The sequence below is a fragment of the Chiloscyllium plagiosum genome, unplaced genomic scaffold, assembly GCF_037043375.1.
Source record: "Chiloscyllium plagiosum isolate Xiang-an unplaced genomic scaffold, Cpla_swu_hap1 HiC_scaffold_35, whole genome shotgun sequence".
Classification (NCBI taxonomy): Eukaryota; Metazoa; Chordata; class Chondrichthyes; order Orectolobiformes; family Hemiscylliidae; genus Chiloscyllium; species Chiloscyllium plagiosum.
In genome coordinates, this window is record NW_028270173.1 from 43,796,063 (window position 1) to 43,816,355 (window position 20,293).

General features: G+C 43.4%; 2 non-coding genes across 2 annotated transcripts; both read left to right on the forward strand.

The window, feature by feature from the left end:
- The first annotated feature begins 4,977 nt into the window (after nucleotides 1-4,977).
- On the forward strand, nucleotides 4,978-5,049 carry trnae-cuc (transfer RNA glutamic acid (anticodon CUC)). The gene has a single exon. It is a non-coding gene; the product is annotated as a tRNA-Glu (tRNA).
- A 6,319-nt stretch (nucleotides 5,050-11,368) lies between these two features.
- On the forward strand, nucleotides 11,369-11,442 carry trnan-guu (transfer RNA asparagine (anticodon GUU)). Its single transcript has one exon. It is a non-coding gene; the product is annotated as a tRNA-Asn (tRNA).
- Nucleotides 11,443-20,293: the final 8,851 nt, after the last annotated feature.

Genomic DNA, 20,293 nt, shown 5'->3' on the forward strand with positions numbered 1-20,293 from the left:
AAATTTAGGTTTTGTTTCTTTTTCGTCCATTTGCACCAGTATTTAGTTCACCAATGACTTGGAAACCCAAGCACCTCTCAGCTCACGGAGAAAATGTATCCCTTTTCCATATGACCCATTCGGAGATGCTAAAATGCATCTCTGGAGCAGATGGGACTTTAACCCACACCCTCTGGTAGGGACATAACCATGGTGCCACAAAAGCCTCAGAATTTCAAATGGGGCCTATTGGACCAGTTGGGAAATATTTAAATCAACTTGTTCAGATAGATTATATTCAGATATATTACACCTTGGGAGCAGGTGAGAATGGAATCTCGGACTTCAAACCCAGTGATAGTAGGGTCCTTAAAATTATTTTTAGTAAACTGACTTGGACATGTTATGGCATATCTCTGTGGCAGTCAAGACATGAACTTGGGTCTACAAGTCAGTCATGGTGACAGGATCACAGTCCCACAAGAATCCCTACAACAGCCCATATTCTGTCTGATGGGTTATGCTTCTGCTGTTCCCTGTCCCTCTCATTCCATGTCCTCGATATTTACAAAATAAATCCTTTCTCTGGATCTGTCCAATTCAACCATCAGCTCTTTGTCAAGAGTCTTAGATTTTACTGTCAATGGAGAGGCCTTTCAGCCCATTGTCTCTATGTCAGGTATCAAACATACACCCTAATCCCATTTTCCAACCCTTAACCCCTAGCCCCGTGTGCAAAGTTGTTTGAAATGTTCATCTTATTAGTTCTTGGGGGCTTTGTATATTCCTCCCTCTAATGCCATTTTACTTAGTGAGTTCCAGATATCCTCAACACTGAGTGAAAATATATTTCCTCAAAAAATGAAATCTCCTGGTCCTTACCTTCAAATTGCACTCCATATTGACCCCCACTATTAAAGAGAAAATTTTCTCCCAGTCTATCCTGTCTAGATCCTTCAGGACTTTGAATAGCTCAATCAGATACACCCTCAAACCTCTCTGTTCTACGTAAAGCTACCCTAGATAATCTAGTCTCTCCAGAGCTGAATCACTCCAACCCAGACAAAATCCCCTCAAAGCTCCTCTTCACTCTTCCCAGTGTAATCACATCCTTCCTAAAGCATGGTGACCAGAATTGCACACAGCACTCCAGTTTTAGTGTAAATAACATTATATGCAGCTGAACAATAAGCTCCTGGCTGTTGCATTCAATGCTTTGACTTATAAAGGCAAGTATGCCATATGCCTTCTTAACCGCATTAACCAATATATCTCCCTGTCCTGCTGCCTTCAAGCATCTATGAACATGCATACGAAAGTCACTGAAATTCTCTGTATTTCCTGGGGTCCTACTATTCAATAGGTACTTCTTTGCCTTGTTAGTCCTCCCAAAATATATCACCCCATTATTTTCAGATTTCAATGCCATTGGCCATTGTACAGCCCATGTGAACAACTTGTTTATACAGTATTGTGTTTTAGGCTAAGGCTTTCTTCCTGACTATTTAACCTTTTTTTACAGAAATTACAGAAGTAATATGGAAAATTATAAAACAAATATAAATTAATCTTAGAGGGCTGAGACACCTGAACAAGTTCTGTGTAAAATGACGTCTGAATAAGACAAAATGGGTTTCTACTGAACTGAATTGGGACTGGATTTCTCACAAGGCAGGTGCAGTACTGTTGAGAGAGCTTTAAATTAACTCAGTGGGTTTGTGGGATTCAAAAAACAAACATTAAAGAGGAATATCAAGGTGCAGTAGTACAGCGATTAGGTGATGTCTTAATGGTATTATCACAAACCATTAATCTGGAGACCCAGGGAATGTTCCAGAGACCTGGCTTCACATCCAATTATGGAAGATTTGAATTAGATTAAAAATATGTAATTTACAGTTTAATGATGACGGCTGGTGATTTTGGGGGAGAAATAAAAGTTTCGTCTTCTCTGGCCAATGTGTTACTGTTATCTGCTCTCAATTCTACTTACCACTAGAAAGGAAGAAAAGGCATGAAAATAGCCTCCTGGCATCAGAAACAACTGCAACTCTGGGTCAGGCAATAGTGAAGGAACCAACAAGAGGGAAAAACATATTTGAGTTCATTCTTACCAGTTTGTCTGTTGCAGATGTAATTGACAACCATGCAGTCCTTGTGGAGATGATGTCCTGCCTTCACACTGATAATACCTTAAATCGTGTTTGTGCGGTAGGACTCCCATACTAAGTGGAAAAGACTTTGAACAGATCTAGCAACTCAAGATTGTGCATCTATGGTGCATTGTGAGCATCAGCAGCAGAATCATACTTCAGCATAATCTACAACCTTGTAGCAGGCATTTGCCAAATGAGCCATTACCATCAAGCCAAGGAATCTACCCTAGTTCAATGAAGAGTGCAGGAGGGCATGCTGGGTGGGGCAACATGGAAATTCTAAAAATTAAGTGTCAACCTGATGATGCTACAACACAAGGCTACATGTATGCCAAACAGCATAAGCAGCAAGTAGTAGACAGAGCTAAGTGATCCCACAACCAGTGGATTAGATCTGAGCTCTTTAGTCCCACCACATCTAGTTGTGAATGGTGGTGGACAATTAAACAACTCACTGGAGGAAGAGGCTCACAAAAATCCCATCCTCAGTAGTGCAGAAACCCAGGACATCTGTGTAAATGATTAGGCTGAGGCATGTGCAACCATCTTCTTCTGAAATTGTCAAGTGGATGATCCATCTTGGCCTCCTCCAAAGTCTTCAGTTTAACAGATGCCAGTTTTAAGGCAATTCAATGTGATATCAAGAAACAAATGGGGTACTGAATACTAGGTAAAAACAATGACTGCAGATGCTGGAAACCAGATTGTGGAGTAGAGTGGTGCTAGAAAAGCACAGCAGTTCAGGCAGCATCCGAGGAGCAGTAACATTGATTTTATTGCTCCTCGGAAACTGGATACTGCAAAGTCTGTGGCACCTATTCACCATTAGTACTGAAAGATTGTGCTACAGTCTTTGCCACACCCCGTCTAAAATATTCCAATACAGTTACAACACTGGCATCTAATGACACATGTGAAATTGCTCACGTGTGCCTTGTACACAAAACATTGGACAAATCCAACAACATCAATTACAACCCCATCAGTCTACCCTCCGTCATCAGTAAATTGATGGACGTTGTCATAAACAGTGCTTTCAAGCAGCATCTGCTCAGCAATAATTGGTTCAGTGACACCCAGTTTGAAATCTGCCAGGGCCACTCAGCTCCTGACCTATTTACAGCCTTGCTTCAAACGTGGACAAGAAAGCATAATTTCAGAAGTGAGCTGATAGTGAAAGCCTTGACATCAAGGTCACAGTTGACCAAGTGTGGCATCAAGGAGCCCAAGCAAAAGAGGAGTCAATGGGAACCAGCAGAAAACTCTGTACTTGTTGGAGTCGTACCGACCACATGGGAGGGTTGAACATTTTGGAGGTCAGTCGCGTCAGCTTCAGAGCATCCCTCTCGGTATTCTTTAAGAGAGTGGCCAAGGACCAATCCTGTATTACTCCTTCATCAATGACACTCCCTCCATCACAGGGTTAGAAGTGAGGATGTTCACTGATGATTGCATAATGTTTAGCATCAATCACAACTCCTCAGACATTGAAGTAGCTTACATCCACATATGGCATAACCTAGATAATAGCCAGACTTTGGCTGGTAAGTGGCAAATAGCATTCATGCTGCAAATGCCAGGCAATAACAATGTCCAATTAGAGACAATCTAACTAATGCTTCTCAACATACAATTATGTTGCCATCACTGAATCCCACATTACCAGCATCCTGGGAAGTTATCATTGACCAGAAACTGAATGGGACTAGCCATATAAATTTGTTGGCTACAAAAGCCAAACTAGAGGCTTGTAAATTGCTGCATATAACTCACTGTTTGATTCCCCAAAGCCTGTCCACCATTTTCAAGTGACAAGTATGATAGAACACTCCCCACGAGCCAGATGGGTGCAGTTCCAACCACTTACAAGAAGCTTGACACCAGCCCATTTGATTGCCACCACATCCACAAAAATCCATTCTTTCCACCACCATCTACAAAAATGTATTTCAGAAGTTCACCAAAGATCCTTAGCTTCTTCTTTCTCCACAGCCAATACCCTAGAGAAGGACAAGGGCAGCAGCTACATGGGAATACCACCACTTGCAAGTTCTCCTCCAAGCCTATCAGCACCCTGACTTAAAAATGTATCACCGTTCAGTATTGGTGGGTAAAAATCCTGGAATGTCTTCCCTCGTGGCAACGTATGTCCCCTTCCAACACATGGACTGCTATTGTCTGTCTGTGTGGATTTTGCACATTCTCCCCGTGTCTGCGTGGGTATTCTCCGGGTGCTCCGGTTTCCTCCCGCAGTCCAAAGATGTGCAGGTCAGATGAATTGACCATGCTAAATTGCCCGTAGTGTTAGGTGCACTAGTCAGAGAGAAATGGGTTTGGGTGGGTTACTCTTCATCAGTGATTTTTTTTTTGTAAAAAGTGTCTGAAGTGAGAGTAGAGGAAAAAGTCAGTAAGTTTAAATTGGGATCATGAACTATATTTGGCTCAATACCGATGGTCCATCGTTTAATGGTCTTAGTGACAGTGGTTTGAAATACTCCCGTAGCTTGACAGGCGATTTCAGAGGACATTTTAAAAATCAAGCACAGTGCTGTATGACTGAATTCACATGATTCACGTTAGATAATGACGGCAAATTTCCTGTCCCAAACAAAATTAGTGAAATATCGTGATGACAATTATGTTTTTTTTCAAAAAAGAACTTCGAATGAAGCCAACTGCAGCTTTCAAACACAGACGAACCGAAATAGATTTGTAGCAAGCAAAGACATGAAAAAAATATCCAGCGCATGAAAATAAAACAGTTAAAACATGACAAATCCGATGCGTTTCGATACATTGACGTCACTGTAAATGGCATTGAGACAACGCCACCTAATGTGATTCCCTGGTGGTCTAGTGGTTAGGATTCGGCGCTCTCACCGCCGCGGCCCGGGTTCGATTCCCGGTCAGGCAAGCATGTTTTTGAAGAGCTGTCTACAATGTAATAGTTTTCACATAACTATTCCAAATTTCTCTATATTACTGCCTATGAAAATAAATGTTGACCAAAGATCTGGTTGGTCACCTCAATTGTCATCACTTTTGTCCCCGGCTTCGCCTGACAACCATGATAAAAATTTGTAGACTGCGAAAATGTTGGATCAGTGGATGGAGATTTCAGGAGAGCTTGTGGTGAGATGGATGGGGGACGGTGATAGTGCACTTAACAGCGACAGGTGTATACACCTAACCTTTTGCATTGTCGAGTACTTTGCACATATTTACTTTCATTCCCGTTTCACAGTTCACAATTCACTTTATGCGAGGGGAAAAAAGGAATATCAATTTCTAAAACTTTACACTCACGAATCTGTTCCTCTTCCGAAGAAGAATTACTTCTCTCCCCATAAAGTTCACTAGTGTTGCCCCATATTTCCGGTACTTGTCGTTTTCTTTCATATTTTCCTTCCGCGAATCATGGGAATCTTACCCTCCTTCGGATCCCTCGTCCCGCCTCCGGGAAACACCACACTGATTCTGTGAATTGGAGGTGCTGATGTTGGACTGGGGTGGACAAAGTTAAAAATCACACAGCACCAGGTTATAGTCCAACAGGTTTATTTGTGCTTCGGTGTTTTTGAACTTGATTCTGTGAATGCAGTGTGTTTTGTTGGGGTGGGGGCAAGGTGGAGAGGGGAGGTCACTTAACCACACGTTCCTGCAAACACTTTTTTTCCCAGAATGTGACACTCATTCACTCACAAAATCTCCACACTCTTGCACAGGCAGACGACGCTGGTAGGAGCGATACCTGGCAAATATGCACATTCCGGCCGATATACATATGGAGAGCACAGCTGGAGAGGGATATGTAGCGATTCCTACAGTCGGAAATATGTCCAACACTGGGGAAAAAAAATTCAGAATAAATTTCTTTCAAATGGAACAAGATGTTTAGCATTGTTTTGCCTCCACTAATTCAACCTGCAAAACAACTGAAGTAGCTTTACACTGTATTTGAAATCTGTAGAAACAACTTGCAGCAGTCTCTTTGAATCAGTAACTTAAGGCGAGATTTTAGAAAGGAAATATTGCTAGTTAGGAGGCGAGAGAATTGAAAAATAAGAAAAAAAAAACAGACGCCAATTCTGTAACTCTTGATGGACGCTTAATCAAAACAAAATTTGCTGGAGGAAACTCAGCAGGTTTGGGAGTGCCTGTAGAGAGAAAGCAAAGTTAAAGTTTCGGAGTTCACTGTTCCTCATTCAGAACTGCTCGTGTCACAGGTGCTCTCAGACCTGCTTAGTTTTTCCAGCAGTTCTTTATTTTTATTATTGTTCATTTTTCTTTCTCCTTTGAGATACTGGAACATTTACTCCGAACGTCTCCACAAAATTAATGAATCTGTATTACTGAGGCAATTCCCAATATTGCACAGCAGGACATAAAGTGCAATGTTGTGAATATTTCGTTAACGATTCAGTAAATGGCTATAACGAAGACGGCGGCGACAGTAAGCAAACCACATAAACTGTTTCCAAGATATCTATGAGTATCCCCAAGGCAAGGTATGCTCACGAAGTCTTTGTGGCGCTCTCGGTTATCCAGGTGGGCCGTTAATAGCAATGTTGGTGGTTTGAGTCCACTCAAGGACGTGCGTGTGAATTTTAGCATTCTTGCTAAAAACACCACCATGAATTGTTGTGCACTCAATCCCCAGGAAATTATCCACAAACGTTGTCACCGCAAGAAAACCGGAAGATGATCATTCATCAATTGAGAGATCAGTTCGTGCTGTCTTCTTATGCAATACTGTTTTGCATCTGTATTGTAGCAATCCTGGAGCAACTTACTACAGATGCTGGAATCTCTCCTGAAAAGACTGGAGACCACAAGCGAGTCAGACAGCTTCCATTGAGAGAAATAAAGCTAAACTTTCGAGTCTGGATAATTATTTATCAGAGCTGGTGAAATATGGAATGGGCAGCTTTTATGAAGTAAGGGATTTTTTTGAATGCTGCAGGAGAGAGGATTTGGATCGTTCAGATTAAATGATCGGAATGTGAGAATGACAGAACAATGGTGTGGCGAATTGCCAGACTGGAATTGTCATTCCAAGAGCACGGTATGTAATTTTTGCTTTTTGGCTGCAGAGAGTCAAGGAGGGGACGCACCACCCAGGATAAATTGCAATAGGCAAAAAGTGCTGATCTGTGCTTCCTTCCCATAATCGAATGCAAATCTCATTGAAATTTACAAGATTACATGTCGACTCAGGAGGAATATCCCCACCAGCTGCGAATTTAAAACAACGGAACTTCAAATGGAAGTATACAATAAACATAAAACGTTTTCAATCGTGAAATTTGTTTTTGGTTATTTTCCATACTTGGGTAGTATCCGCGGGAGTGCGTTGAGAATGAGGCGTTTGGAGTAAACTATACAGGGAAATAAAGAACAACTGTTGTGTAACAGATGAATGTAAATTATAGCCAAATTAATGTAAATCATATTATCTGCCAACGATTGTTGTTGATTCGTTTATTTGTTCGGAACAAGAAAACTGCTGGTGGTCCCAAGATGTTCATATGTTCCATCACAGGAACAATTTTGCGTTAGCCTCCGTTAAGAACTGGGCTATGAGAGACCAAACAAGAAATTCAGAACCGGATTCGTTCATTCGGAAACACAGGGGATTACTGCGCAGATTCTCTGAACGGAATTCGAACTTCTGGGAGAAAAAAAAAATCATTGGCTTTGCCAATCCATTCAATTTACCACTAAGTAGTTTCACCCGTGCAAGAGTAATGTTTAACATTTAAAGTGTGAAAAATAGGGAATAAATGCTGATCAGCTGTGTGAGGCAACACTTTTCTGGTTGTCACTCCTGCACATCACTCGTTGTCTGCCAACTGGTACAATGTGGTCTAACATCGAATGCCTCCACTTATTAAGCAACTACTTAAACTTATTACAAACAGGATTGTAACAGTTCCCAGATCTGGAGGAAGAAGCAAAATGTAAACGTGTAGTCACTAATTACTTCATCTTGACCTTCAGCAAACTCTACCATGACAGACTGAAAACAACAAATGCTGGAGATCACAGCGAAACAGACAGCATCCGTGGAGACACAGCAAACTAACGTTTCAAGTCGAGAGGACGCTGATGAAACGTTGCTCTCTCTCCATGGATGCTGCCTGACCCGTTGTGATGGCCAGGATTTGTCGTTTTCATTGCAGATTCCAGCATCTGCAGTAATTTGTTTCCGCCATGACAGACTTTCGTGTGAGTGTGAAAGCAATGAAATTGTTTCTTGAGTGGCGTACCCACCATTCGAAGAACAGGAGGGTCTTTTTTTATTTCAAAAATATACTTTATGCATAAAATATTTTGATGATCTGTACAATTGGTCATGCCATACATACGTAAACATTCCATTACTTTGCATACAGAGATCGAGAAATCAACCATATATACAGGTCTGTACGTTTACTATCCATATATTTAGCTGAGGCATCAGCAGAGCCCACTTACTGCGTGGGCCCCCTGTTCTTTGGCAGGCAGACCTTACACGGTGGTCTTTCCCCACCGCGCCTTGGCGGCAGCTGCCCCAAGCTTCAGCGTGTCCCTCAACACGTAGTCCTGGACCTTGGAATGTGCCAGTCCGCAACACCCAGTCGGGGGTCAGCTCCTTCAGCTGGAAGATCAACAGGTTTTGGACAGACCAAAGACCGTCCTTCACTGAGTTGATGATCCTCCAGGGACAGTTGATGTTCGTCTTGGTGTGCGTCCCGGGGAACAGGCCGTAGAGCACGGAATCCCGCGTCACGGTGCTGCTCAGGACGAACCTCGACAAACACCACTGCATTCCTCTCCAGACTTCTGCGTAGGCACATTCCAGAAGGAGGTGTGTGACAGTCTCGTCCTCGCCGCAGCCGCTTCGAGGGCAGCGTGCGGTGCGGCTGAGAGTCCGGGCATGCATAAAGGATCTCACAGGCAGAGCCCTTCTCACCACCAGGCAAGTCATGTCTTGGTGCTTATTGGAAAGTTCTGGCGATGAGGCATTATGCCAAATGACTTTGACAGACTGCCCAGGGAACTGTTCGACAGGATCCACCCTTTCCTTTTCCCGAAGGGCCTCAAGGACACTTTGTGCTGACCACTTCCTGATGGACTTGCAGCCAAAGGTGTTTTTCTTCATAAATTTCTCCAGGAAGGACAGGTGATACGGAACGGTCCAACTACTTGGAGCATTCCACAGCGAGGCCAAGCCCATCCTTCGCAACACCAGGGACAGGTAGAACTTCAGTATGTACTGACACTTGGAACCATGGATCCATGCACAGCTTGATGCAGCCACACACATAGGTGGCCATCAGGGTGAGAGTGGCGTTGGGATTCGACGTTTTGGGCAAACGCACTTCATCAGGAATGTGGCCTGGAGCCTTGACAGTGAAGTGATAAATTGGAGTGGGCTGGGGCAGGGGGAAAGGTAACTGAGACTCGGATAGGTAGATGGAGGTGTGGGTAATGGTGATAGGTCAGAAAAGATACTGGAGCAGGTAGGTAGGAGGGAAGATGGACAGATAGGACAGGTCATGAGGACGGTGTCGAGTTGGAAGGTTGGAACGGGATAAGATTGGGGGAGGGGAAATGAGCAAACTGGTAAAATCCACATTGGGCTTTAGGGCTTTTTAAGATTAGATCCCCTACAGTATGGAAACAGGCCCTTCAGCCCAACAAGTCCATACCAACCCTTCCAAGAATAATCTACCCATTCCCCCACCCTCTAATTACCCCTAAATACTTTGGTAAAACAAGCAGATTAAACATTTTGGGTCCATAACATTCTCTTAGAATGTCGTTTGCTATGTCCACTATACAGGACACAAACCATTGCATTATCCCAGAGACACACAGCAGTAGCTGTTCTAAAATCAGGAACGTTATGTAGATCACAATCATAGAAAGTTTATGACACAAGAGACTGGCCAGTTGAGTGAATCAGCTGAAAAAGACCACCAAATCAATTTCGGAGCAGCTTTTCCATGGTCAATGAATTCCCTAGCTCAGACTATAGATGGTACAGTACTGAAAATAACAAATGCTGGAGATCACATCGGGTCGGACTGCTTCCATGGAGAGAGAGCAAGCTGACATTTCGAGTGGCGATGACTCGTCATTAGAATCTTGGGAAAATTGATTAACAAAAGCAGAGGCGAATGCTACGTAAAATAGTCAGGGGGATGACCACGCTCTCTCCCCCTTTCACGTATTCCTTGCTAAAATATAGGTGAAAGTGTTGTGGAGAAAATATGGAGAATCACCAGGAGACGAAGAGAGTTCTTCAAGAATTAAGTCTTTTATTTGCAAACAAAAAAGCCATGACACTGAGAAATCAGATTCTTGAATGCCTCCAAACCTCAGGGTCCATGGATTTTTATATCTTTTTTTAATCATGTTTTTCTTTGGTTATCAGCATGTCCAACTATATTAATCAAAGTACCTCACCCTAGCTACACACCAAACTAGTGATGTTAGTTCCCATTATCTCTTTAGTTTTACATTCTACTTAATGTTATTCTAATGTCACGGTTAGATATTTAGTGCTAAGTCTGGCACGATGGCCTTTCGTTCCAGACCCTACTTAATGTTTTCCTAATGTCATGATTAGATATTTATTATCAGCTCTGCTACAGTGATCGTCTATTCCAGACTAACCTGTCATGTTAGATATTTAGCTATTCCATCTATTACAATAGTCTCCTGTCTCAAGCTGACTCTACTAACTACTAATTCGATATTTTAATGCCATGTCCCAAATATTCTTGGTCCCAATCCTGTCATACTAACACTTAATAGAGAAACTTGCTTCATTACTTGAGTTAACCTTAACCTTACTCTGCTAATTGGTGTAAGAGCGTTCCACTATGCTTATCCCATCTTGCCTTCCACAGACCACAGATTGCCAGTGGTCGTCATGCTTTAACCCTTCCCATGCTTTCATGTTCTTTATTTTCCATAAAAGGAATTGATCTGCCTCATCAAAAGAATTTTCATTTCTGTCGGTCAGGAAATAATACAAAAGTACATACAACATTGACTAAATGAGAACTTGAGTGTAGTCATGATTTGGAGATGCCGGTGTTGGACGAGAGTGGATAAAGTTAAAACTCACACACCAGGTTGTCGTCCAATCGGTTTAATTGGTAACACTAACTTTCAGAGCGCTGTATCCTGGACGTCTGCGTTTTTATTCAGACTAGAGGCAATGAGCCAAGTTGTAATTAGTCTCTGTGGCGCAATCGGTTAGCGCGTTCGGCTGTTAACCGAAAGGTTGGTGGTTCGAGCCCACCCAGGGACGTGTTTTCCTCTTGTTGAACGCTACACTGCGTCAGTTTGTCGTGTGCCCTATATATCGAACCGCTTTTCAGACTGGAGGCCTGTGACCAGTGGTGTGCCTCTGCTTCTCGTCATTTATATAAAAGATCAGTGCTGGTCCCACTGCTTTTCATCATTTGTATAAATGATTTGGGTGTCAACATAGGAGGTAGACTTAGTAAGCTTGCAGATGACACCAAAATTGGAGGTGTAGTGGACAGTGAAGAAACTTTCCTCAAAACGGGATTTTGATCAGATGGCTCAGTGGACTTCGAAGTGGCAGATTGGAGGATTTGAGCTATAGGGAAAGGCTGAACAGGCTGGAACTGTTTTCCCTGGAGTGTCGGAGGCTGAGAGGTGACCTTACAGATGTTTATAAAATCATAAGGGGCATGGATAGGATAAATAAACAAGGTCTTTTCCCTGGGGTAGAGGAGTCTAGAACGAGCGGACATAGGTTTAGGGTGAGAGGGGAAAGATATAAAAGGGACCTAAGGGGCAACTTTTTCGCACAGAGGGTGGTGTGTATACGGAATGAGCTGCCAGAGAAGGTGGTTGAGGCTGGTATAATTACAGCATTTAAAAGGTATCTGGTTGGGTAAATGAATAAGATGGGTTTGGAGGGATGTGGGCCAAGTGCTGGCAAATCGCACTAGATTAGTTTTGGGTATTTGGTCAACATGGACGAGTTGGACCGAAGGGTCTGTTTCTGTGTTGTACATTTCTGTGACTCTGTGACTCTATGACTGTGGTGTTCTTTTCCTATACGGTACAGAACAGTCCCGCACACTGGCCCTGGCCTCAGGTTGCAGAATCCGTATTGACAGATCCGCGATTTGAGCAAAATATTGAAATCAGCTTCAAATTCGGTTATATTTCAGACCAAGGGAAGATTGGACAATTTAACGATAGAGGAGTTTAAAATATTCTTTCGGCCCAAATACAAATAATTTCAGCTACTAAGTGAGTAAGAAACGGTTGTCTGTTCTCCACATCATTTTGATCCCCGGCAGTTTCTGTTTTTTTTAATGTTATGTGTTCACTATGAACCATAAAATGGAGAGTCGCGAATGCTGGAAATCGGAAATTGCTGTCAAAACTCAACAAATTTGGTCGCGTCTGTGGAAGAAATAGAGTTCGAGTCCAGTGACACTTTATCAGTGCTGACAGCAATTTCTGGTCACGTTGCTACAGAATCATCTTGAACTCCAGACAACTTCATTCAAGGGGAGAACTCCTTGAGCGTTTCTCATACATGAGTGCTCATATTCACTCACATCTGCTTTGAAATCGGCATTTCCGAAAACTGCTTATGCCAATAACATTTTCTCAGGGCTAACTTACTGCAACATTTTTTCTATTTCGGATAATCGTCTATCTATTGCGACTGCACATTTCAACAAAGGAGATGCCTGGCAGTTCGATCTTGAACTCTCCACCGGTTTGTCGGTGCGTTGCTCATCTGTCTGGATATCACGCACATCTAAAGAGATCGATTGGTTTCACTGCAGAACCGGTGGGATTGAGCCACACAGTCCAAAGAACAGCGTGATTCGGAGATGCCGGTTTTGGACTGGGGTGTACAAAGTTAAAAATCACACAACACCAGGTTATAGTTCAACAGGTTTAATTGGAAGCACACGAGCTTTCGGAGTGACGCTCCTTCATCAGGTGTCGGATCAGCTGGTAGTTGCCTGTATTGTTCCTGGTTGTTCAGGTGTCGGTACACTTCCTTGCAGTAATCTGTTCTATTCTGAATGACAACGGCTCCTCCTTTATCTGCTGGTTTGATGACAATGTTGTGATTGGTTTTGAGAGCCTGGATGGCATTGCGATCATTGCAGCGATCATTGCAGAACACACATGGAAGCATAAATATGGAAATAAATGGAAACTGTTCCCTTAGGTGATGTGGCACGAAAGTAAAGATGTAATGAAAGAATGAAAATAAATGAGTGCTAGTGATTTAGAACGAGGAAAAGAAAACATGAGAAAAGGGTGAGGTTTGAGAGGGAGTACAGACGCGCGAGGGCGCGAGGTCTGGAAGCGTCAAACAGGCTTTGCCATCACATATCTTTATTCTTCCCATGGCGTGTTCTTTTGCCAGGTGTGGCAGTGTATAAACTACGTCAAAATGGAAACGTGCAACGACTCCGATTCGAACTGCGGTTGCCGCGGCCACAACGCAGAGTACTAACCACTATACAACCACGGCGCCACACAACAAACGTGGCACTTTGGCTTGCCGAGGGTTCACTTATAAAACACACCGACTGGAAAGATTGAGATAACCTCTTGCTGCATCGAAAAGAGGTGTACAAAGTTAAAAATCACACAACACCAGATTATAGTCCAACAGGTTTAATTGGAAGCACACTAGCTTTCGGAGCATCGCTCCATCATCAGGTGGACCAATGTGAACTGGGTGGTGTGTCAGCGGATAAGAGGAATCATAGAGATCAGGGCAGTGAAGAAGGCTTTTGGCACACTGTCCTTTATCAGCCAGGGCATTGAGTGTAGACATTGGGAAGGTGTATTGCAGTTGTCCAGGACGTTGGAGAGGCCGTACTTGGAGTATTGTGATCAGTTTTCGTCACCGTTACTGGAAGGATGTTAGAAGACCAAAGACATCGGATTGGAGCAAGCCCATTCGGCCCATCAAGAACACTCCGCCATTTAATCATGGCTGATGGGCGTTTCAATTCCACATATCCGTACTCTCCCTGTAACCCTTAATTCCTTGCGAGAGCAAGAATTTATCAATCTTTGCCTTGAAGACACCCAACGTCCCGGCCTCCACTATGCTCCGTGACAAAGAATTCCACAGGCCCACCACTCTCTAGCTGAAGAAATGTCTCCTCATTTCCATTACAAATTGACCCCCTCTAATTTTAAGGCTGTGCCCATGGGTCTCAATCTCGCTGTCTAAGGGAAACAACTTCCCAGCATCCACCCTTTCTAAGCCAAGTATTATCTTCTAAGCTTCTTTGATTTCCCCTCAAACTTCTAAACTCTTATGAATACAATCCTAGGATCCTCAGCTGATCATCATATGTTAGGCCTACCATTCCAGGGATCATCCGTGTGAATCTCCACTGACATGGTACAGTGCCAGTAAGTCCTTCCTGAGGTGTGGGGCCAAAAATTGGACACAGTATTATAAATTGGACCTAACTAGAGCTTTATAAAGTCTCAGAAGCATGTCACTGCTTTTATATTATTAAACTGGAAAGACTGCAGAAGAAATTTACCAGGTTGTTGCCTGGACTCAATGGGCAGAGTTATAGGGAGAGGTTGGACAAACTAGGATTTTTTTTCTTCAGAGCATAGGAGACTGAGGCGGCACCTTGTAGAGGTGTATAAGACTATGAGAGGCATGTCGAGGGTGAATGCACTCAAGGTTGGGGAATTGACGACTAGAGGGGATTAGTTTAAGGTTCAAGAAGGTGGTAGGTACATGGAATAAGCTGACAGCAGAAGTGGTTGAGGCGGGTGCATTAACATTTGGGCAATTGCATGGATAGGAAAGGTTTAGAAGGTGTGGGCTAAGTGCAGGGAAATGGGGTTAGAGTGGATAGACCAGTTTGGGCCAAAGGAGCTGCCTCCATGCTGTTGGACTCTATGATTCTATCTACAGCAAATACAAAAAAAAACAACCTTTAGCCCATTCACTCAGCTGCAGGTCAACATCCACCCAACTATTCCTGTCCTTTTTACAGTATTTCAGCAATAGACCGGTATGGTTTGTCATTCCAATTGTATATCCAAATGTGCCACAGATGTCATGAGCATTTGTGCAGAGGGTAATAGTGGTAGAATGCTTCTTGGACTGGAGATCTGTGACTGGTGGAGTGCCTCAGGGGTCGGTGCTGGGCTAATTGATGTTTGTCATTTATATCAAGATTTGGATGAGAATGTACAAAGCACAATTAATAAGTTTGCAGATGTCATTAAAATAGAAGTTATTGTGGACAGTAGGGAAGGTTCCCAGAAATTGCACACCTGGAGTACTGCATGCAGTTCTGGTCTCCACATTTGAGGAAAGACATTCTGTCTATTGAGGGAGTGCAGCGTAGGTTCACGAGGTCAATTCCTGGAATGGCGGGATTACCTTATACTGAAAGACTGAAGCGACTGGGCTTGTATACCCTTGAGTTTAGAAGACTGAGAGGGTATCTGAATTTGATTTTAGATTACTTACAGTGTGGAAACAGGCCCTTCGGCCCAACAAGTCCACACCAATCCGCCGAAGCGCAACCCACCCATACCCCAACATATAGCCCTTACCTAACACTCGCCCTGTTGGACTGTATGACTCTGAAAGCAGACAGAAGCTGATGGTCCTGGGCCAGAAGCTCAGGCACAGTGTTATTGCTCTGCCATCATCTTGGAAAATTCTGTGCGCCCTCTCCAGTACAATCACATCTCTCCAATAATGTGGATCCAATACTGTATAAAATGCTCCCGCTGTGGCTTAATGAACACTTCTTTTACAATTCCAGCACTTACGTTTTCCTGCTCTTAAATTCTGTACCTCAGCTAATAAAGGCAAGTATCCCATTTAGAGTCAGAGAGTCACAGAGATAAACACCATGGAAACAGATCCTTTGGTCCAACCCATCTATGCCGATCAGATATCCCAACCCAATCTAGTCCAACCAGCCAGTACCCCGCCCATATCCCTCCAAAACCTTCCTATTCGTATACCCATCCAAATGCCTTTTAAATGTTGCAATTGTACCAGTCTCTGCCAATTACTCTGGCAGCTCATTTCATACACGTACCACCCTCTGCATGAAAATGTTGCCCCTTAGGTCTCTTTTATATCTGTCCCCACTCACCCTAAACCTATGCCCTCTAGTTCTGGACTCCCTGACCTCAGTGCAAAGACTTTGCCTATTTATCCTATCCATGCCCCTCATAATTTTGTAAACCTCTATAAGGTCACCCCTCAGTCTCCGACGCTCCATGGAAAAGAGCCCCAGCCTGTTCAGCCTCTCCCTATAGCTCAAATCCTCCAAACCTAGCAACATCATTGAAAATCTTTTCTGAACCCTTTCAAATTTCACAACATCTTTCTGATAGGAAGGAGACCAGAATTGCATGCAATAGTCCAACAGTGACCTAACCAATGTCCTGTACAGTCATAACATGACCTCCCAACTCCTGTACTCAATATTCTGACCAATAAAGGAAAGCATTCCAAACGCCTTCCTCACTATCCTATCTACCTGCGCCTCCACTTTCAAGGAGCCATGTACCTGCACTTAAAGGTCTCTTTCTTCAGCAACACTCCCTAGAACCTTGACATTAAGTGTAGAAGTCGTGATAAGATTTGCGTTCTCAAAATGCAGCACCTTGCATTTACTGAATTAAACTCAATCTGCCACTTCTCAGCCCATTGGCCCATTGGCCCATCTGGTCTCGATCCTGTTGTAATTTGAGGTAACCCTCTTCGCTGTCCACTTCACCTCCAATTTTGGTGCCATCTGCAAACTTACTAACTGTACCTCTTATGCTCGCATCCAAATCATTTATGTAAATGACAAAAAGTAGAGGACCCAGCACCGATCCTTGTGGCACTCCACTGGTCACAGGCATCCAAGCTGAAAAACAACCCTCCACCACCACACTCTGTCTTCTACCTTTGAGCCAGTTCTGTTTCCAAATGGCAAGTTCTCCCTGTATTCCATGAGATCTCACCTTGCTAATCAGTCTCCCATGGGGAACCTTGTCGAACACTTTATTGAAGTCCATATAGATCACATCTTCTGTTCTGCTCTCATCAATCTCCTTTGTTACTTCTTCAAAAAACTCAATCAAGTTTGTGAGACATGATTTCCCACGCACAAAGCCATGTTGACTATCCCAAATCAGTCCTTACCTTTCCAAATATATTCACATCCTGTCCCTCAGGGATCACTCCAACAACTTGCCCACCACTGAGGTCAGGCTCACCGGTCTATAGTTTCCTGGCTTATCTTTACCGCCCTTCTTAAACAGTGGTACCATGTTAACCAATGTCCGGTCTTCGGGCACCTCACCTGTGACTATCGATGATACAAATATCTCAGCAAGAGGCCAAGCAATCACTTCTCTAGCTTCCCACAGAGTTCTTAGGTACACCTGATCAGGTCCTGGCGATTTATCCTCCTTTAACTGTTTCAAGACATCCAGCACTTCCTCCTCTGTAATCTGGACATTTTGCAAGATGTCACCATCTATTTCCCTACAGTCTATGTCTTCCATATCCTTTTCCACAGTAAATACTGATGCAAAATATTAGATTAGATTACTTACAGTGTGGAAACACGTCCTTCGGCCCAACAACTCCACACCAACCCGCTGAAGCGCAACCCACCCAGACCCATTACCCTACATTTACCCCTTCACCTAACACTACAGGCAATTCAGCATGGCCAATTCACCTAACCTGACCATTTTTGGACTGTGGGCGGAAACTGGAGCATCAGGAGGAAACACATGCAGATATGGGGAGAATATGTAAACTCCACACAGTCAGTCGACTGAGGCGGGAATTGAACCCGGTTCTGGCACTGAGAGGCAGCAGTGCTAACTATTTTCTCACCGTGCCAACCAAATGGAAACATTCCTTGAGTATCTCCCCCATTTTCTGTGGCTCCACACAAAGGCCATCTTGCTCACCTTTGATGGGTCCTATTCTCTCCCTAGTTACCCTTTTGTCCTTAATATATTTGTAAAAACCCTTTGGATTCTCCTTAATTCTCTCCTGTTTATACCTTACATATGCTTCCTTCTTTTTCTTAACCAAACCCTCAAATTCTTTAGTTATCCAGCATTCCCTATACCTACCAGCCTTCCCTTTCACCCTGACAGGAATATACTTTCTCTGGATTCTTGTTATCTCATTTCTGAAGGCTTCCCATTTTTAAGCTGTCCCTTTACCTGTGAACATCTGCCTCCAATCAGCTTTCAAAAGTTCTTGCTTAATACCATCAAAATTGGCCTTTCTCCAGTTTAGAACTTCAACTTTTCGATCTGGTCCATCCTTTTCCATCACTATTTTAAAATGAATAAAATTATGGTCGCTGGCCCCAAAGTGCTCCCCCACTGACTCCTCAGTCACCTGTCCTGCCTTATTTCCCAAGAGTAGGTCAAGTTTTGCACCTTCTCTCGTCGGTATATCCACACACTGAATCAGAAATTTATCTTGTACGCACTTAAGAAATTCCTCTCCATCTAAACCTTTAAAACTATGGCAGTCCCAGTCGATGTTTGGAAAGTTAAAATCCCTACCATAACTACCCTATTATTCTTACAGATAGCGGAGATCTCCTTACGAGTTTGTTTCTCAATTTCCCTCTGACTATTGGGGGGGGGGGGGGGTCTATAATACAATCCCAATAAGGTGATCATCCCTTTATTATTTTTCAGTTCCACCCAAATAACTTCCCTGGATATATTTCTGGGAATATCCTCCTTCTGCACAGCTATAATGCTATTCCTTCTCAAAAACACCAATTCCCCCTCCTCTCTTGCCTCCCTTTCTATCCTTCCTGTAGCATTTGTATCCTGGAACATTAAGCTGCCCGTCCTGCCCATCCCTGAGCCAGGTTTCTGTAATTGCTATGATATCCCAGCCCCATGTTCCTAACCATGCCCTGAGTTCATCTGCCTTCCCCATTAGGACCCTTGCATTGAAATAAATGCAGTTTAATTCATTAGTCCTAACTTGTTCCTGCCTGCCCTGACTGTTTGACTCACTTCTGTTCTCAACTGTACCAGTCTCAGATTGATCTCTTGCCTCACTGCCTCCCTGGGTCCCACCCCCCACCTTACTAGTTCAAATCCTGCCAAGCAGGTATAGCAAATTCCCCTGCCAGTATATTAGTCCCCTTCCAATTTAGGTGCAATCCGTCCTTCTTGCACAGGTCACATCTACCCTAAAAGAGATTCCAAAGATCCAAAAATGTGAATCCTTCTCCCATACACCAGCTCCTGAGCCATGCATTCTTCTGCTTTTTCCCCTATTCCTGCCGTCACTAGGTCATAGCACTGGGAGTAATCCAGATATTACTACCCTTGAGGACCTCCTTTTGTAACTTTCTGCCTAACTCTCTGTAATCTCCCTTCAGAATCTCAAACTTTTCCCTTCCTATATCGTTGGTTCCAATGTGGACAATGACCTCTTGCTGGCCCCTCTCCCCCGTGAGAACATTCTACACCCTCTCTGAGGCATCCTTGATCCTGGCACCAGGGAAACAACACACCATTCTGTTTTTTCTCTGCTGGCCACAGAAACTTCTGTCTGTACCTCCGACTACAGCATCCCCTGACACAATTGATCTCTTGGAAGCTGACGTACCCCTCATTGCATTAGAGCCAGTTTCAATACCAGAAACTTGGCTGTTTGTGCTACGTTCCCCTGAGAATCTATCATCCCCTTCATTTTCCAAAGCAGCATATCTGTTTGAAATGGGTATGTCCACAAAAGACTCCTGCACTAGGTGCCTACCTCTCTTATCCTGCTGGTGTTAACCCATCTATGTGACTGTATCTGAGACTTTGCCCCCTTCCTAATACTGCCATCCATCGCATACTGTTGCTGTTGCAAACTCCTCATCCCTTCTGTCTCTCCCTTCAACTGATCCACTCGAACTGATAAATGCAAATCTTATGGCACATATAATCTGCAGTAACCCTTAAACTCTCTTTAAACTCTCACATCTGACATGAAGTACATATCACTGCAAAGGCCATTTTTGCTCCTTCACAATCTACAGACCCAGAAAATAACACCGTCTTATTCCTCTACAAAACACTGCACCAGTTTAAAATATAAGCTATAGCTA